This window comes from Rana temporaria, chromosome 1 (genome assembly GCF_905171775.1).
Source record: "Rana temporaria chromosome 1, aRanTem1.1, whole genome shotgun sequence".
Taxonomy (NCBI): domain Eukaryota; kingdom Metazoa; phylum Chordata; class Amphibia; order Anura; family Ranidae; genus Rana; species Rana temporaria.
Genome location: NC_053489.1, coordinates 575,004,070 through 575,020,213, shown reverse-complemented (window position 1 = coordinate 575,020,213; position 16,144 = coordinate 575,004,070). Strand labels below are relative to the sequence as shown.

Sequence of the window (16,144 nt, the reverse complement as noted above, 5' to 3'; positions counted from 1 at the left end):
ATAACAAGAACAATAACTTTTAACTATTCCCTACTCTATCCACAACTGAAACAATGTTTTGGCATGGGATATAGTTTAACCATCTCAATAGCCAAAAGACGGCTACATCGCGACTCTCCAGTTTTTGGAAAGCGTCCATGGGCTTCCTCCCAGAACATGCCTCCCGCGTGCGCCTGGGACACACACCGGGTGCGCTCTGTGACCGCTGTGTCCTTTGGATCACAGATCAAGGTAAAGGGCCAATCACAGCAGCCCTTTACTATGTCATCTGTTGTGTCCAATCACAATGTAAACACACTTGCTGGTTGGACAAAGGGGTATAAATACCCAGGGATTTTTAAACGGTGTTCAATTCATAGAGTAGGAATACATAAGTATTAATATTTTAGTACTTGTGTATTTCTACTCTATGAATTGAACACTGTTTTAAAATCCCTAGGTATTTATACCCTTTTGTCCATTTCTCTCTTTGTTTCCAAATTAAACGTAATGAGGTTTTCTTGATTTAAATGTTCATGTCCCATATTATTTAACACTTGCTGGTTATCAACATTCCTTTCCTCATGTGCTGTCACTGTGTAAGGAAAGGAGAGCTGATAACTGGCAAGGCTGACAGGGCACATTTACACTGATAATCAGTGCCCTTGTCAGTGCCTCCTTATTGATATGGGTACAGCTTTGCATGACCGCACAATTGTCATTCAAAGTGCAACAGCTCAAAATTCAGAAAATTGGCCTGGTCAGGAAGGGGATGAAAGTGCTCAGTACGGAAGTGCTTAACGCCCGGCTCCATGAAAATGAAAACAAAAATATCGACCCTTACAGTGGGGCCCTCTGTACGGCAATGGTTAAAGGCTCAATTTATCTATAAGTGAGTTATAAGGTTGTTTCACTTACTTGATTCCTTGTTCCAATGCTCGTCTCTATCAGAAGCTCTGGCAAGTGGGCACTCTATAATTTATTGGTAGGTTTATTTTAACAGTGAGAGATAGAATAACAACAAAAATATCCAGAAAAACGCATTTCAAAAAAGTTATAAATAGATTTGTATTTTAATGAGTGAAATAAATATCCCCCATCAATCAGCAAGATTACTGGCTCCCAGGTGTCTTCTATATAGGTAATGAGCTGAGATTTGGAGCACTCTCTTAAAAGGGGTGTTCCTAATTTCAGCTTGTTATCTATATAGAAGACACCTGTCCACAGAAGCAATCAAACAGATTCCAATCTCTCCACCATGGCCAAGATTGTAGACCTACACAAGGCTGGAATGGGCTACAAGGCCATCGCCAAGCAGTTTGGTGAGAGGGTGACAACAGTTTGTGCGATTATTTGCAAATGGAAGAAACACACAATAACTGTCAATCTCCCTCGGTCTGGATCTCACCTTGTGGAGTTTCAATGATCATGAGAACGGTGGGGAATCAGCCCAGAACTACACGGGAGAATCTTGTCAATGATCTCAAGGTAGCAGGGACCATAGTCACCAAGAAAACAATTGGTAACACTACGCCATGAAGTACTGAAATCCTGCAGCGCCCGCAAGTTCCCCCTGTTCCAGAAAGCACATGTACAGACCTATCTGAAGTTTGCTAATGAACATCTGAATGATTCAGAGGAGAACTGGGTGAACGTGTTGTGGTCAGATGAGACCAAAATCGAGCTCCTTGGCATCAACTCAACTCGCCGTGTTTGGAGATGATGAAATGCTGCCCTGTGACCCCAAGAACACCACTCTCCCCATCAAACATGGAGGTGAAAACATTATGCTTTGGGGCGTTTTTCTGCTAAGGGGACAGGACAATTTCACTGCATCAAAGGGACGATAGATGGAGCCATGTACCGTCAAATCTTGGGTGAGAACCTCCTTCCCTCAGCCAAGGCATTGAAAATGGGTCATGGATGGGTATTTTAGCATGACAATGACCCAAAACAGGACAGTTGACAAAATCCCTCCTGAGGTGTTTTCAAACCTGGTGGCCAATTACAAGAAATGTCTGACCTCTTTGATTGCCAACAAGGGTTTTGCCACCAAGTCAGGGGCGGCGGATCCAGAGTCTAGTCTCGGAAGGGGCACTACCAGGAAATTTGGCAAACAATTTGTCAGGGCAATGGCTGGTGTTGGCGCTTCAATCATCACTGTGCCATGGTTGATATGGTGTCAGGATGATTGAAGCGCATTATTACTATTATTACATTATAATATAAAATTAAATAGTTCAACAGCTCATCATAATGCAGAATCAGTGGGAGCCCTGAGCGTGTCACTTGCCACTGTTGCCTGCCACCAGATGCGGATTGTCACTTGCCACATCACCTGCCACATCCCCTGCCACCAGATATGGATTGTCATTTGCTAATGTCACCTGCCACAAGATGCAGATTGTCACTTGCCAGTGGCTATGTCCCAGATTGAGGGCGGGCAGGAAGAGATGTCAGAAAGCCACTACCCATCAGAATATGCAACCAAAGTGATGTTGCATTACGGCCATCTTGGTACACCCACACTTGTCCACAGTAAGTCTAGGGTTAGAAGTCAGCAAGCGGACATCTTTATACACCCACCATTTATATACCAGCAATCATGCCGGGCGGTGGGGGTGGTGAGCTTACTGGTGTGTCACTGGGGAAGCAGGCAGGTGTTCTGTCAGGAAGCCGCCGCTACCCATCTGAATATGCAACTGAAGTGACGTTGCGTCACGGCCATCTTGGACATCTTTATACACCCACCGGAGTCTTGCTTTTCAAAGTTATTTTTAACAGTTAACAGTAAACTCAGCTTATATAGTGAAATATAAGTTGATTTTACTGTTAAAAATAACTATACTAATAAATACAATTTTTGTTGTTATTCTGTCTCTCAGGCCTCGTACACACGACCGAGTTTCTTGGCAAAAACCAGCAAGAAACTTGCTGGGTTTTTTTTTTTGCCGAGGAAACCGGTCGTGTGTACATTTTTCGATGAGGAAACTGTCGAGGATCCCGTCGAGCCAAAAAGAGAGCATGTCTTCTTTTTCCTCGACGGGAATGGAGAAACTTGTCTTGTCGAGTTCCTCGACAGCTTAACAAGGAACTCGACGAGGAAAACGATGTGTTTCGCCCGTCGAGTTCCTCGGTCGTGTGTACGAGGCTTCACTGTTAAAATAAACCTACCATTAAAATTGTAGACTGATCATTTTTTTTGGTCAGTGAGCAAACATACAAAATCAGCAGGGAATCAAATACTTTTTTCCACTCACTGTATGTGCATTCACTAAAAACCTCCAGATATATGAAATTGTTCCGAGCATGTGAACAACTGTGCTAGGTTAAGAGATAACCTCTCAAGGTCAAATTCTTTTGTTATCCTCTCTCTGCCCATGAAATCTACATGGTTGATATTTTTCATGTATTTGATTCAGCATACTGAGTACATACTGTTATTTACCATACAGATTACAATAGCATTGCAGTCATTATAATCTATTGTTAGACCACATGTTGGCAATATACATAGACATGCAACCTAAAGCAAGGGAAAAAAATAAAATAAAAATAGCAAACATGTCATACTTACCTGCTCTGTGCAGCCCCAATCTTATTGGGTCACCCTCCAGTTCCTGCTTTCTCTTCTTGGGTCCTGCTTCCGCTTCACTGGCTGTGATTGACAGCAGTGGAAACCAATGGCTCTGGCTGCTGCATCTCAGCCAATGATGAGTAAGAGACCTGGGAGAGACTCGGCTCTCATGCACATCGCTGGATCGAGATCGGGCTTAGGTAAATATTAGAGAGGGCTGAGTGGGGGAGCTGCACACTGAAGGTTTCTTACCGTCATGCTCAGAAAACATTAAAGTGTTTGCAAAGACAGAAGGTTTTTTATCTTAATGCATTCTATGCATTAAGATAAAAAACCTGCTGTGTGCAGATTTACGCATTGAATATGTAAATTAGGTAGATACGCCAATTCACGAACGTACTTGCGTCCGCTACGCCGTTTACGTTAGGCTTACGTCCGGCGTAAAGTTACCCCTTCTATATGAGGCGCAGCCAATGCAAAGTATGGACGTCGGCAAGCGTATCTTTTTACGTAAGTTGTACGTGAATGGGGCTGTGCGTAGGTTACGTTCACGTCACAGGCATTGGGCCTGGCGTATCTTATGGAGTAAATTTGATGTGATACTGAGCATGCGCGCGCATGCGCCATACGATCGGCGCTTCATTTGCATGGGGTCACGGCTCATTTAAAAAAAACACGCCCACCTCTTCCACATTTGAATTAGGCGGGCTTACACAGGCCGATTTACGCTACGCCGCCGCAACTTATGGAGCAAGTGTTTTGTGAATACTGCACTTGCCTGTCTAAGTTGCGGCGGCGTAGCGTAAATAGGATACGCTGCGCCCAACTAAAGATAGGCTCTCCTACGTGAATCTGGCCCTTAGTGTCATAGCCAGCTCAGAAAGTAAAAACTGCACACAGTCAACCCCTAGATTGCCCCTAGGTATTATCCACTTTCCAGCCTGTGTCATTAGTACAGTGTCAGTGTACTGCTCACTATATTAGTAGTGTCACTAGTGACATCAATGTCAGTTAGTGACCCTTCCAGCCAGTGTCTGTTAGCACTAGATTGCCCGCCACCCTATCACAGTCCCACTATAAGTCACTGATCACCACCATTACATTATGGCATCTATAGCTGCGTAAATTCCATAGTTTGTAGATACATTTGGCCTAATAGGAAGTTATGAAGAAATTCAATTTTTATTGGATATGTTTTTTAACAAAAATTAAAAAATGTCTGTTTTTGTTTTCAATATTTTCTGTTTTTTTTTGTTTATATATTTAAAAACCCAGTGGTAATCAAATACCACCAAAAGAAAGCACTGTTTGTGTGAAAACAATTATATACATGTTGTGTGCATACAGTGTAGCATGCTCCCGTAATTGCCAGTAAAGTTAGCGCAGTGCAGAATAGCAAAAAATGGCCTGGTCATGAAGGGGGTATTAACCTAGTTAAATACATTACAATAAAAACACAAATGTTTTGACTGTGCTCAGTAAATCAATCAATAATGATCGGCGATGTAAATCTATCTGAGAATTCAGGTGGGCAAAGGGCTGCATTAGTTCTGTGGGCCCTTGAACCCTCATCCACCCCAAACCCCAATTTCATCCCTAGCTCAGAGGTTCTGTAAGGACAAGTACATATTGAGATGTAAGTTGAATAAGTGGCTGGAAATTTGTATGCACAGTCCAGTAAATAGGAAAAACAAAATGCTCTATGTTATCAATAAAGAGATATTTGGGAAGATCCTGGTCTTTTCTATGATTCATTTAGGTTCCATTTGCATGTATTGTGCTGGTTTAACTTGTATTATATTCCAGTTAAAATCCAATAAAGCATTTTCTGTACAGCGGCAGTCATAACTGCATTTTGGGCGCATTTGGTAGATCTTTTTGCTGTTTTATTGTCTCCCAGATTGTGTTAGATGTTGCATTATGTTCTCAAATGATCTTATTCGGAAAGGGAAATAAGGGTTATGTGTACAGTAAATACAGAGAATTTGGATGACTGCCATTCAAATGAATATAAAATGACTTCTCAAGTGTGGAAAACAGTTTAGGTTAAAGAATAATCAGGAAGAGCAGACAAATACAGAAAGTTATATAAACAGCTGGCCCTGCACAGACAGTTCAATGAGGTTTCCTACCAGTGGGGAATGTTGGAGCTATTGCAGGTTGGCTATTATGAATTAAGGTAAGTTACATTATAACGAGATATTATCCTTATTATATTTATATATGTCATTATTTGTATTTATACCTGAGACTCTTCTCCTGTTGTGTTGCCTATCAACATCAACGTTCTTTAAGGTTTGAAGATATGCAAAAAAGAAGTGAGACCTGATGAATTTTATAAAAAAAATTATTGGAGTTTTCTGCTTCTTTCTGGTGTTCTTTGAGTTTGTCAGCATTGTTTTAAGGAATGGAATGTACCGCACCTAAGCCATGTTACTCTACCTGTATAATACTGTTCTGCTTTAAAGGAAGAAAGCTGTTAGGCTGACCATAGACAGCTCGAATTTTGCCTGATTCCTGCTGAATTGACCGGAATTTGGCCCTGCAAGCACAGCCTGGCTCATCAAAAATTAATTATAAATAAAATTTTAAATTTAAAAATGTAAAAGGCAAATTTGTTGGCTGGCAGTGGAAATTAATTTATCCACACCATTCGCTTGGATGGGGGAATCAATTGTTTTTCTCTCGCCGAGCCATCAGAACATTGAGCCGTGTATGGCTAGCTTTATGAAAGAAATGCCACTGCTGATTTCATGTTATGGCAGCCCAATGCTTCACCACTTTCTGAATCACTTAGCTAGGATAATCATGCATATCAGGAAGCAGAGTAATGTCGGAATTCCTTATTTGCATGCTTGTTAGTGTTGATGCCAGAGAGTCAGCATAACAATCATGCAGCTATCATGGCAGGTTTCCTTTAATAATTCCTATCACTTATAGTTTTTAGCAAACATTTTTTCATAAATGGGGGATTATTATATAAAAAAAAACCTGGTCAAACTTGCATTAGGATGGAGCTCCACATGTTTATAATTTTTTTTATATTACATTAAGGGGTATTTATGTATGCTGCATTGAAGTAAATTTACATTTTGATGATAATCCCTTGATGTATTATGATACTGATTAGTGCTGCTGCCCGTAGCAACCTATTCAAAGGAATGGGGCCAAGGCACAACTGCAAGCCACACGCTTGTATTTACATACAAATCTGCATTTGACTGTCAAATAAAAGGCATTTAGGAGGCAACATTAGCACCTCCTGTTTGCCTGGCAGCCACTGTGTTACTGCTCTCTGAAAACCGATACTCTGAAAGTAGGAGAAGGTGTGTCAAGGTGTGAATGAGCCCTACAAGACATTTTGTTAACCAACTACTTTTGTAATGGTTTATTAGCTGATTTGTGGTTCTTAGCAAACTATAATTGTAGTTTTTTATCTACAGTGGGCCTTAAAAGTAAGGGAGCCATTTACACTTTGTATTATTACATAAAGCTATCTGTCACCTTATTTTCAGGTATTTATATAGCGTAGGCAATTTACACAGCACTTTATATATTTAATCTTTAGTCTTTAAACTGCAACATAACTTCTAAACTTTATTACTGACCTAATGCAACTCTCAGGCCCCTTTCAGACGAACGGCTGTTTTGCCGCAGCTAAAAGCATGTTTATGTTTTGCTGGAATTCAAGACTCCAGGCACAGCGATCAGCTGCATTTGTACAGTGCTTTTAGCTGCGGCTGCGTTTAGCCAATACCAAGCACTGTGTCTGGTATGAATCTTGAGGGGGAACTCCACGCCAAATTTCAATTAAAAAACCGTCATGGGTTCCCCCTACAGGAGCATACCAGGCCCTTGGGTCTGCTATGGATTTTAAGGAGACACCCCCTGCACCGAAAAACCGGCGCGGGGGTCCCCCCAAAATCCATACCAGACCTGTATCCGAGCAGCAGCCCGGCCGGTCAGGAAAGGGGTGGGGATGAGCAAGCAGCACCCCCCCTCCTTAACCGTGCCAGGCCGCATGCCCTCAACATGGGGGGGTAGGCCCCCCCACCCCAAAGCACCCTGTCCCCATGTTGATGAGGACAGGGCCTCTTCCCGACAACCCTGGCCGTTGGTTGTCAGGGTCTGCGGTAAGGGAGCATCGGAATCTGGGAGCACCCTTTAATAATGGGGCCCCTAGATGCCGGCCCCCCACCCTAGGTGAATCTTTTAAGAGGGGGGCTGCTTCTTTGATGTCTTCTGGGGGGGGATGTGCCGCTCTTCGCCGCCGTCTGGTTCTGTTCTGCCGGGGGGCGCTTTCTTTTTTAGCTCTTTTACAGCGGCCCCCCTTTTGGGCTTCCTCCAACGTGTTCGGCGGGGGTGGGGGGGATGTGCAGGTCTTCGCCGCCGTCTGGTTCTGTTTCACCGGGGGGGGGGGGCTTTCTTCTTTAGCTCTTTTACAGGGCCCCCCCCCTCCGGGCTTCCTCCGACGTGTTCGGCGGGGGTGACCGGGCTTCTGTCGCTGTCTGCTGCTATAACTAAAGGCAAAACTTTTATTAATTTTGGATAGAGTGGAGAGGGATTAGAACACACAATTTTTTATTGCTTTCTGTGCCCCCATAAAGGAGATTGACCACCTTTTTTTTGTCCTGTTTACTGTCATCAACGTAAAAGAAAATCACACCTTTTGGGTTGTCACTAGAACAGGAATATGGGGAAATCCTCCAATGGGTCACTAGTTCTGGTGACAACCAGGGATTCCTTTATTTTGGAGGGATTTCCACTCACTTTCTGTTTTGGCTATGGGACATGAAGTGAAGAGAAGTCTCCACAATTGGACACAAATGGTAAAACATTTTTTTTAAATGCACTGGGGTTATACCTTCCAAAACTATCCAATATGAAAAATATAAAGTTTGCATTTAGTTCCACTTTAAATATGAGATTTTTTCAAGTCCTTGTGAATGATTTACGAATAAAGTGTCCTATCAGGCTTTGTGTAGCAGATAACAGTAACACTTACTTTTATCTTTTATCTCAGCACACTGAATTATCTTTCTGAGTATTACTAACTTCAGTCCAAAAACTGTCATTAACTGGAAGTCCAACATGATAAATAGCATTATATTATGCTGACTGTAAAATAAAACATCACTATAGGCTCCAGGAATTGTCTAAAGCTGTATACTAGGTGCTTGATTTTCTAAAGATTTGAAGTAAGGTAGCTAGTTCTTTACCCCTGAAGGATGGTTCTATGAGCTTCAGAGGGCTGCTTGCCAGTTGCTGTTCTGCTGGGCCTTGGCTGTTGCTGGAGACCTGGGATTATCCTGAATCCGAGTCCTGCGCTTCTCTGTCAGGGGGATGAGTCTGCAGAAATAGTAGTTTTGGGATGCATTAAAAAAAGATCCTGACTGACTCCCTGCAACTGTACAGAACCCTGAAATCAGAGAGATTTGCCCCATGGTTCCCAACTATGAGGCTTTTGACTGCTCCTAAAGCTATCTCATGGTCCCCAGCTATGAGAGTTTAATATAATCTGACGCTATCCCATGGTCCCCAGCTGTGAGAGCTAAGCATTGCTAACTTTACTGAGAGAAGAGGGTCCTCTACCTAATGCGCTGAGCATTATGGAGTATCCCATATCCCAATCCTTCTCCTGTTTTCAAATCTTCTAGCAATAAAATATAAAAAAAACAACCCTAATGCCTTGTACACACGATCGGATTTTCCGTCGGGATAAACTTTTTTCAGACAGAATTCCGTTCAAGCTGTCTTGCATACACACTGTCACGCCAAATTTCGATTGTCAAGTACAACACTAAGACGAGCCGAGAAAAATGAAGTTCAATGCTTCCGAGCATGCGTCGACTTGATTCTAACCATGCATGTTTTTTTCCCATGTCAGAGTTCCCTACAGACGAACGGAATTTCCGTCGGAAAAAAAAAGAGAACATGTTCTCTTTCTAAATTCTGACGCAAAAAAGTCAGATGGGGCACACACACGGTCGGAATATCTGATGAAAAATTTCCGTCTGACTTTTTCCATCGGAAATTCCGATCGTGTGTACAAGCCATTAGACTACTTATTTGGAGCCGGAGTGAATGGACGGTTGCTTGAGTGACTGTTGGCCTTTGCACTTTTTGAGAAGGAACTAGTTAAATTCAGGGGCCCCTACAAGTGTAGCGCTACATCTATGCTAGTAAACTACTCTTTCTGACATATGTACCTGAATGCATCTGAGGAGTTCTGTGAGCTGCTCATATTGGTATGTCACTGGGCGAAAAAAGCAGTCACTGCACCTACAGTCAATAATTATCCCATACAGTTACATTATCTTTGTCTGCTCAAGTGCACAAATTTGACTTTATACACCAGGCTGAATCCCTGACTGTGCAGTGCTAAGCATGGAGTGATTTGGAAATCTGTGTTGATCACTCTCCTTCTGCTGCTTTTTTCATGTGTGAACACTTGCTACTTTATACCTCCATTAATTGCACTTTGACTTTGTCCTATCTTGGTCTGGGAGATTGTGCAGCCATGCCTTATTGCAGGTCATATTGATAACAGTGTGTATTTTTCTCTTCCGCACTATAGAGAAGAAAAGAACAGGGAAGTTTCAACCTCTAAGAAAACTGTTTGGTAAGAAGAAAAAGAAAAATTCTTCGATTCGCCTTAAGGAAGGTAAACTGAAGCCCAGTCATTCTATCGGCAGTGTCTGCAGCAACTCCGCATCTGTGCTCTCCTCCGATGAAGAAGCATACGATGATCTGAGGTCAGCACTTCTCACAATTTGCTTTTACATTGTGTGTCTCTTATTTTATTGCGTATGACCTTATTAACAAGTCTGATAGATGGCGGCTAATAACAAAAACATGCTGATTGTCTCAGGAGAGGGGTAGATTGGATCCAATATGTGGAAAGAAAACAGCTTAAGACAGTAATTGTATGTTTTTGGATGGGTGTTAGACTGCTTGTTGTTTTTGTTACAAACTATGCTGATCTGCAGTTGTATGTATACATACAAAGTATATAAATAAAGACATTTTCATTTTAGTTGCGTATATTATACAATTCCCTATTTTATACAAGGTGTTAGGGACGAAACCCAGGGGCGGTGCAAGGATTTTTGTCTACTTAGGCGAAGGTGCATTTTGCTGCCTCCCTTCCTCCCCACCACCCCTTCCCCCCAATGTCCTCTCACCACCCCTTCACAATGGCAGCCCTGGAGCCATTTTGTACATTTAAAAAAAATATATTTACAAGTTTTAAAAATCATTTTAGGCCAGAACATTCCAAAAAATCCACAAAATATTATTTTTATTGTTTTGAAGGCAAATACCCTAGAGAATAACATTTTTGGTAATTCTAATTTTTTATGTTACATGACATTAGCGCAACTGTTTATGACAGGCAACATCTCAGTAAAAAAAACATTAAAGTTCTGGACACATAAATGCAATTTATTACCTATTGTTCGGGGCTAAAATATAAAACATGAGGTTGTGCTGAGTAAATAGATACCCATGTTAAACTTTAAAATTGCAGGCGCCTGCAATGTTTTAAAAGCCCCTACAGGTCATCAGTTTAGAGTTACGCAGGAGTACTGGTGCTAAAATTATTGGCGTGCGAGCTGATATATAACATGTTTAGAACAATCGCTGTTTTTATACATAGGTCCAATGCACGCATTTTTTGTAGGTGTGGGTGTTGGCTTTAATACATTTTTTTGATTTTAATTTTTTTATATGTTTCCTTATATATTTAAACATTTTATATTTAAATTTGTATTTATTTTTACATAACTTTTATTGCTATCAATTATTGGATCAAGAGCCTCCTATGTGATAGCATATATGTGACAGGTTTTCTTAATGTAGACAACCAGGGTCTATCAGGCCACGTACACATGACCGTTTTCCTTGACAGAATCAATCAAGAAACTTGGTGGCTAGAGCTTTTTTGCAGAGGAAAACGGTCGTGTGTATGTTTTTCGTCGAGAAAACTGTCATGGAACTCGACGAGAAAAAAAGAGAACAAGTTCTCTTTTTCCTCGTCGGGAGTCTCAATTTCCTTGTCGTGTTTCTTGTCGGGCTGGTTTACGATGAGAAACACGTTCGAGTGTATGCTTGGAAACCCGCGCATGCTCAGAATAAAGTAGGGAGACAGGAGCGCACTTTTGGTAAAAGTAGCGTTCGTAATGGAGATAGCACATTTGTCACGCTGTAACAGACTAAAAAGCGCAAATCGTCTCTTACCAAACTTTTACTTAACACGCAGTAACGTGAAATTAGAAAAAGCAGCCCCAAGGGTTGTGCCAGTGGAATCGAACTTCCCCTTTATAGTGCCGTCGTACGTGTTGAACGTCACCGCGTTTGAGAACGACGATATTTTGTTTTGACAGTGTGTACGCAAAGAAAGCTTGTCAAGATTCTCGACAAGTCTGACAAGGAACTTGTCGAGAAAAACGATGTTTCTTTTACGACGAGTTTCTCGGTCGTGTGTACGAGGCCTTAGACCAGTGTTTCTCAATTCAAGTCCTCAAGGCGCCCCAACAGGTAATGTTTTCAGGCTTACCATTATTTTACACAGGTGATTTTATCAGTTTCACTGCCTTAGTAAATACCACAGCTGTTTCATCTGAGGGAAATCCTGAAAACATCACGTGTTGGGGAGCCTTGAGGACTGGAGTTAAGAAACACTGTATTAGACCCTGGATGCCTCCTCTCTGATCAACTGCAGCTGATGGAACACAAACTATGTTCCATCAGCTGCTTGCTCCCAGAACTTATCCCGGAGAATGACAGCTCCGGTCCAGGAAGTGACGCCATACACATCACTTCCTGGTTTGTGTACAGGACGGAGGCTGAGCGGATAGAGTTTGACTGACCTCCGCTGCTCTTACACACACCAGTTTTCAGTTTTCTGGCTGTTCAGTTACTTTTAAAACAAAAAATAGTGCAGCGCAAAATTAAACTAAAATAATGAATATAAATAGTCCTTGAACAGTTATATAAAAAAAACTGTTAAATAGAAAAACATCCATGAATGGCAGATGCACATAAATTAAAAGCACAAGAAACGTCCCAGGTGAAACAGTAAACTGAACGATGCAGCTGTGATCTAGATACCTCCACCACAGACACTCTAGCCTCTCACCTCCTTACAACAGGCCACTGATCCTTAAAACCAACTCCTGGAATGATATTCTAATAAGCAGACTGTAGGGCTTCCACAGCATGAGATGTCAATGTAAGAAAGGAGATGGACAATCTAGTGCTCTCTGAATGAAGCATTTAATAATCCATAAAAATAGTAAACAATGTACTCACAAATCCGCCATTCAGAAACTAGTGCAAGTTAAACAACATGCGATAATGTGTACAGCCTGAACGATGATCGCGGGTGATGTCAGATGTGGCTCCTCCCCCCGTACGCGTTACATCCTTAGTGGGTGGGGACTTTTTCAGTGCGGGGACGGAATCCTGTTCAGTTACTTTTAAACAGCCCTAAATCACAAAAAAATACCAAACATGTAGAGGTGATCTACAGCAGAAGCTTATAAGTAAACCAGGCAAAATTATTTTTTATTCTTTTCGGTATTTTATGTAATTTAAAGTTAGTTGAAAGTAGTTGAAATTTCTAGAAATTACTGTAAATATGGGCTGCATTTGGGAAGATATTTTACAATAAAAAAGACCCATGGAAAGGTGTAGATCTAACCCAGGTGTCCAACACCCCAATGATTTGGTGACAACAGTATTTATGCACTATATAAAGAAAGTGTAGCGCCAATATAACTCAACTCCACTTAGGTGAGAACCCAAAAAGAGTGAGATAGTGTAAAAATGGAAATAATCCAAATGTGTGCTTAACACCGTGAGGTGTGGTGAAAATTATATGAATAATTAAAGATTTAGTGAGATCCCAAAAAATAAATAAAACTTGTAGGATGGGAATATACACTTAAGAGACAAAGATGTCTGTGAGGCAAATGTTCCTGTGTGGATGTTAATGTGAACCTCTGAGGATCAACATACACCTATTGCCAATTATGTCCTGTTAGGAACTTAGAGAGAGATGTCAATACACTCAATAAACACACACTAAGGCAATTAGCCTGCAAAGGCAGGTGAGCTATAGGTTCAGAACAAGTCCTTTTGGAAAAAACATCTTAAATCATTTGGGATGATTTTAAATCCACATAAATTATATATAGTCCGTTCCCCTGTTGGGAATAATACATATATATGATCCTTTTGATTGTATAGATGTGATGTATATCTTCAGCAACACACTCCAATCAGACTTTTAGGAGAGAAAAATAACTAGGTACTCTTACCAGATCCCGATGACCCACTGCTCATCGTACGATGGGTGGGTCTCCAATGCTTGTACGGGCCAATTGCCCTCTCTGGTCGCCCTTGCGATGTTATTCTCTCAAGACCTCTCCAACCTTGTGTAGTCTCAGGATAGTGGCTGGTGCAAGATTGTACTCACAATCAAAAGGATACAGGTGTTCTCCAAAAAAGGCAGGTGGTGGAATCGGTAGTTGATCACAACAGAGTATGTGAAAAAACAAAAAAAGGGCTCCACATAGTGTAAAAAATTACAGTTTTAATAAAAACTTCAAACTTGTGTCACTTTAAAGGTAAACACTCTGGATAAAAACAACACTTTGAACAAGATTTTCAAAAAAACGTTCAGCAGTAAAATTCAAAAATCCAACAAAAAATCAAATAAATCCAAAAAAAACATGCAGCAAACAAAAAACTTTCCAATCCAATGAATGGACAGAAATATATCCACAAATAGTGCAGGTGATGGCGGTATGACCTGTGTACCCTACCGGTTTCGTCGCTATAAGGACTTCTACTGGGGTGTATACCTAGTATTTATGCACTCCCAAAAGACCTGCATTGTAGAGCACCATAATGCACAGTAGCTCACTTAAAAAATCATCAGAAAAAATTGTGCAGACCCAAAATTCTTTGCTTTCTGGTGCATTGGCAGCCCATTCAAATGGATAGACTGCCTTATTGCAGCTTACATTAAAGTAGAGCAAAATGCAAAACTTTTTTTTGTTAAATTTTGAATAGAGTATGGAAGGGTTATAATCCATCAGTTTGATATTTCTCACCATCTGTGTTCTGTAAGGGACATTTCCCTTCCCTTCAAATCCCTCCAAAGTGAGGGAATCCCTGGTTTTCACAAGGGTATTAGAACCAGTGTCCCCATTGGAAGATGCCCCCTCTTTTCCTGTTCTGGTGACAGCCTAAAACATTGGATTTTCTTTCACTTTCCCTCTTGTCGATAATAGTAAACAGAACAAGCAGAGAGAGTGAATCTCCTTAATGGAGGCACATACAGCAAAAAAATCATTATACTTATACTTAATATTGTACTACAACTATATTATACTGCAACTCTACAGCTCATGTGTGTGACATCTCCACCCCCTGCTTTCTACTGCTCAGAAAAATACTTTGATCTGTGTGTCTTAGAACTTATGCAAAGGAAATGGCTGCCTGTAAACATATACAACCCATGTAGGAGGCAGTGTTAATTTCGTAGACTAAAATGACTAATACATTTTAGTCAACTAAATGAATACTATTTTAGTCAACTAAAATACGACTAAAACTAAAACAATTGAGATGACTAAAAACTAAATCGGCATTTTAGTTAAAAGACTAAAGCCATGTACACTCGATCCGTTTGTCCGATGAAAACAGACCGATGGACTGTTTTCATTGGACAAACTGATCGTGTGTGGGCCCCATCGGTTTGTTTTCCATCGGTGAAAAAAAATAGAACATGTTTTACATTTTTCCTATGGATAAAAAAAACGATAGAAAAATCAGATCCTCTGTGTGGAACTCCATCGGAGAAAAATCCAGGCATGCTCAGAATCAAGTAGACGCATGCTCAGAAGCATTGAACTTCATTTTTTTTCGGCTCGTCGTGGTGTTGTACGTCACAGCGTTTTGGCACGGTCGGATTTTTGACTGATGGTGTGTAGGCAAGACAAAAAAATCCATCGGATCAGATTTCATCAGATATCCTATCGTGTGTACAGGGCTTAAGACTAAAACTAAATTGAAATTTGACTTCAAAATGAACACTGGTCTGTAGTGCATGTTCATTTCTCAATACCATAAATAATAACATATATTCGATTCTTCACTCCAGCAGTATATAATTAGTTTGGAAATTGTAGAGAAATGTTAACTAATGCATTACAATTTAATTACACCCATTAGATTTTAGACGACTAAAATTAGTTTTAGTCTACTAAAATGTACTGAAGATTTTAGTCAACTAAAATGTACTGGAGATTTAGTCGACTAAATATGACTAAAACTATAACAATTGCAGAAGACTAAAATGGGACTAAAACTAAAATGCCATTTTAGTCCTAAGGCCCCGTACACACGAGAGGATCTATCCGCTGGAATTTATCTGCGGATCAGTTCCAGCGGATAGATCCACTGGTGTGAATCGGCTCCAGCGGATCGATCCGGTGGTCTGTACAGACTCACCGGATCGATCCGTCCGAAACCATCCCTCGCATCCCTCATTTGACGCATGCGTGGAATTCCTTATAT

The 16,144-nt window shown here is 41.0% G+C and overlaps 1 protein-coding gene across 1 annotated transcript in view; it reads left to right on the top strand.

The window, feature by feature from the left end:
* The window catches only part of CRACD (capping protein inhibiting regulator of actin dynamics), a 222,359-nt gene that overhangs the window by 114,277 nt on the left and 91,938 nt on the right, over positions 1-16,144 (top strand). Inside the window, exon 3 of the mRNA XM_040334703.1 lies at positions 10,134-10,311. The gene's annotated coding sequence lies outside the window, so the exon portion shown is untranslated. The remainder of the gene's footprint in view (positions 1-10,133; positions 10,312-16,144) is intronic.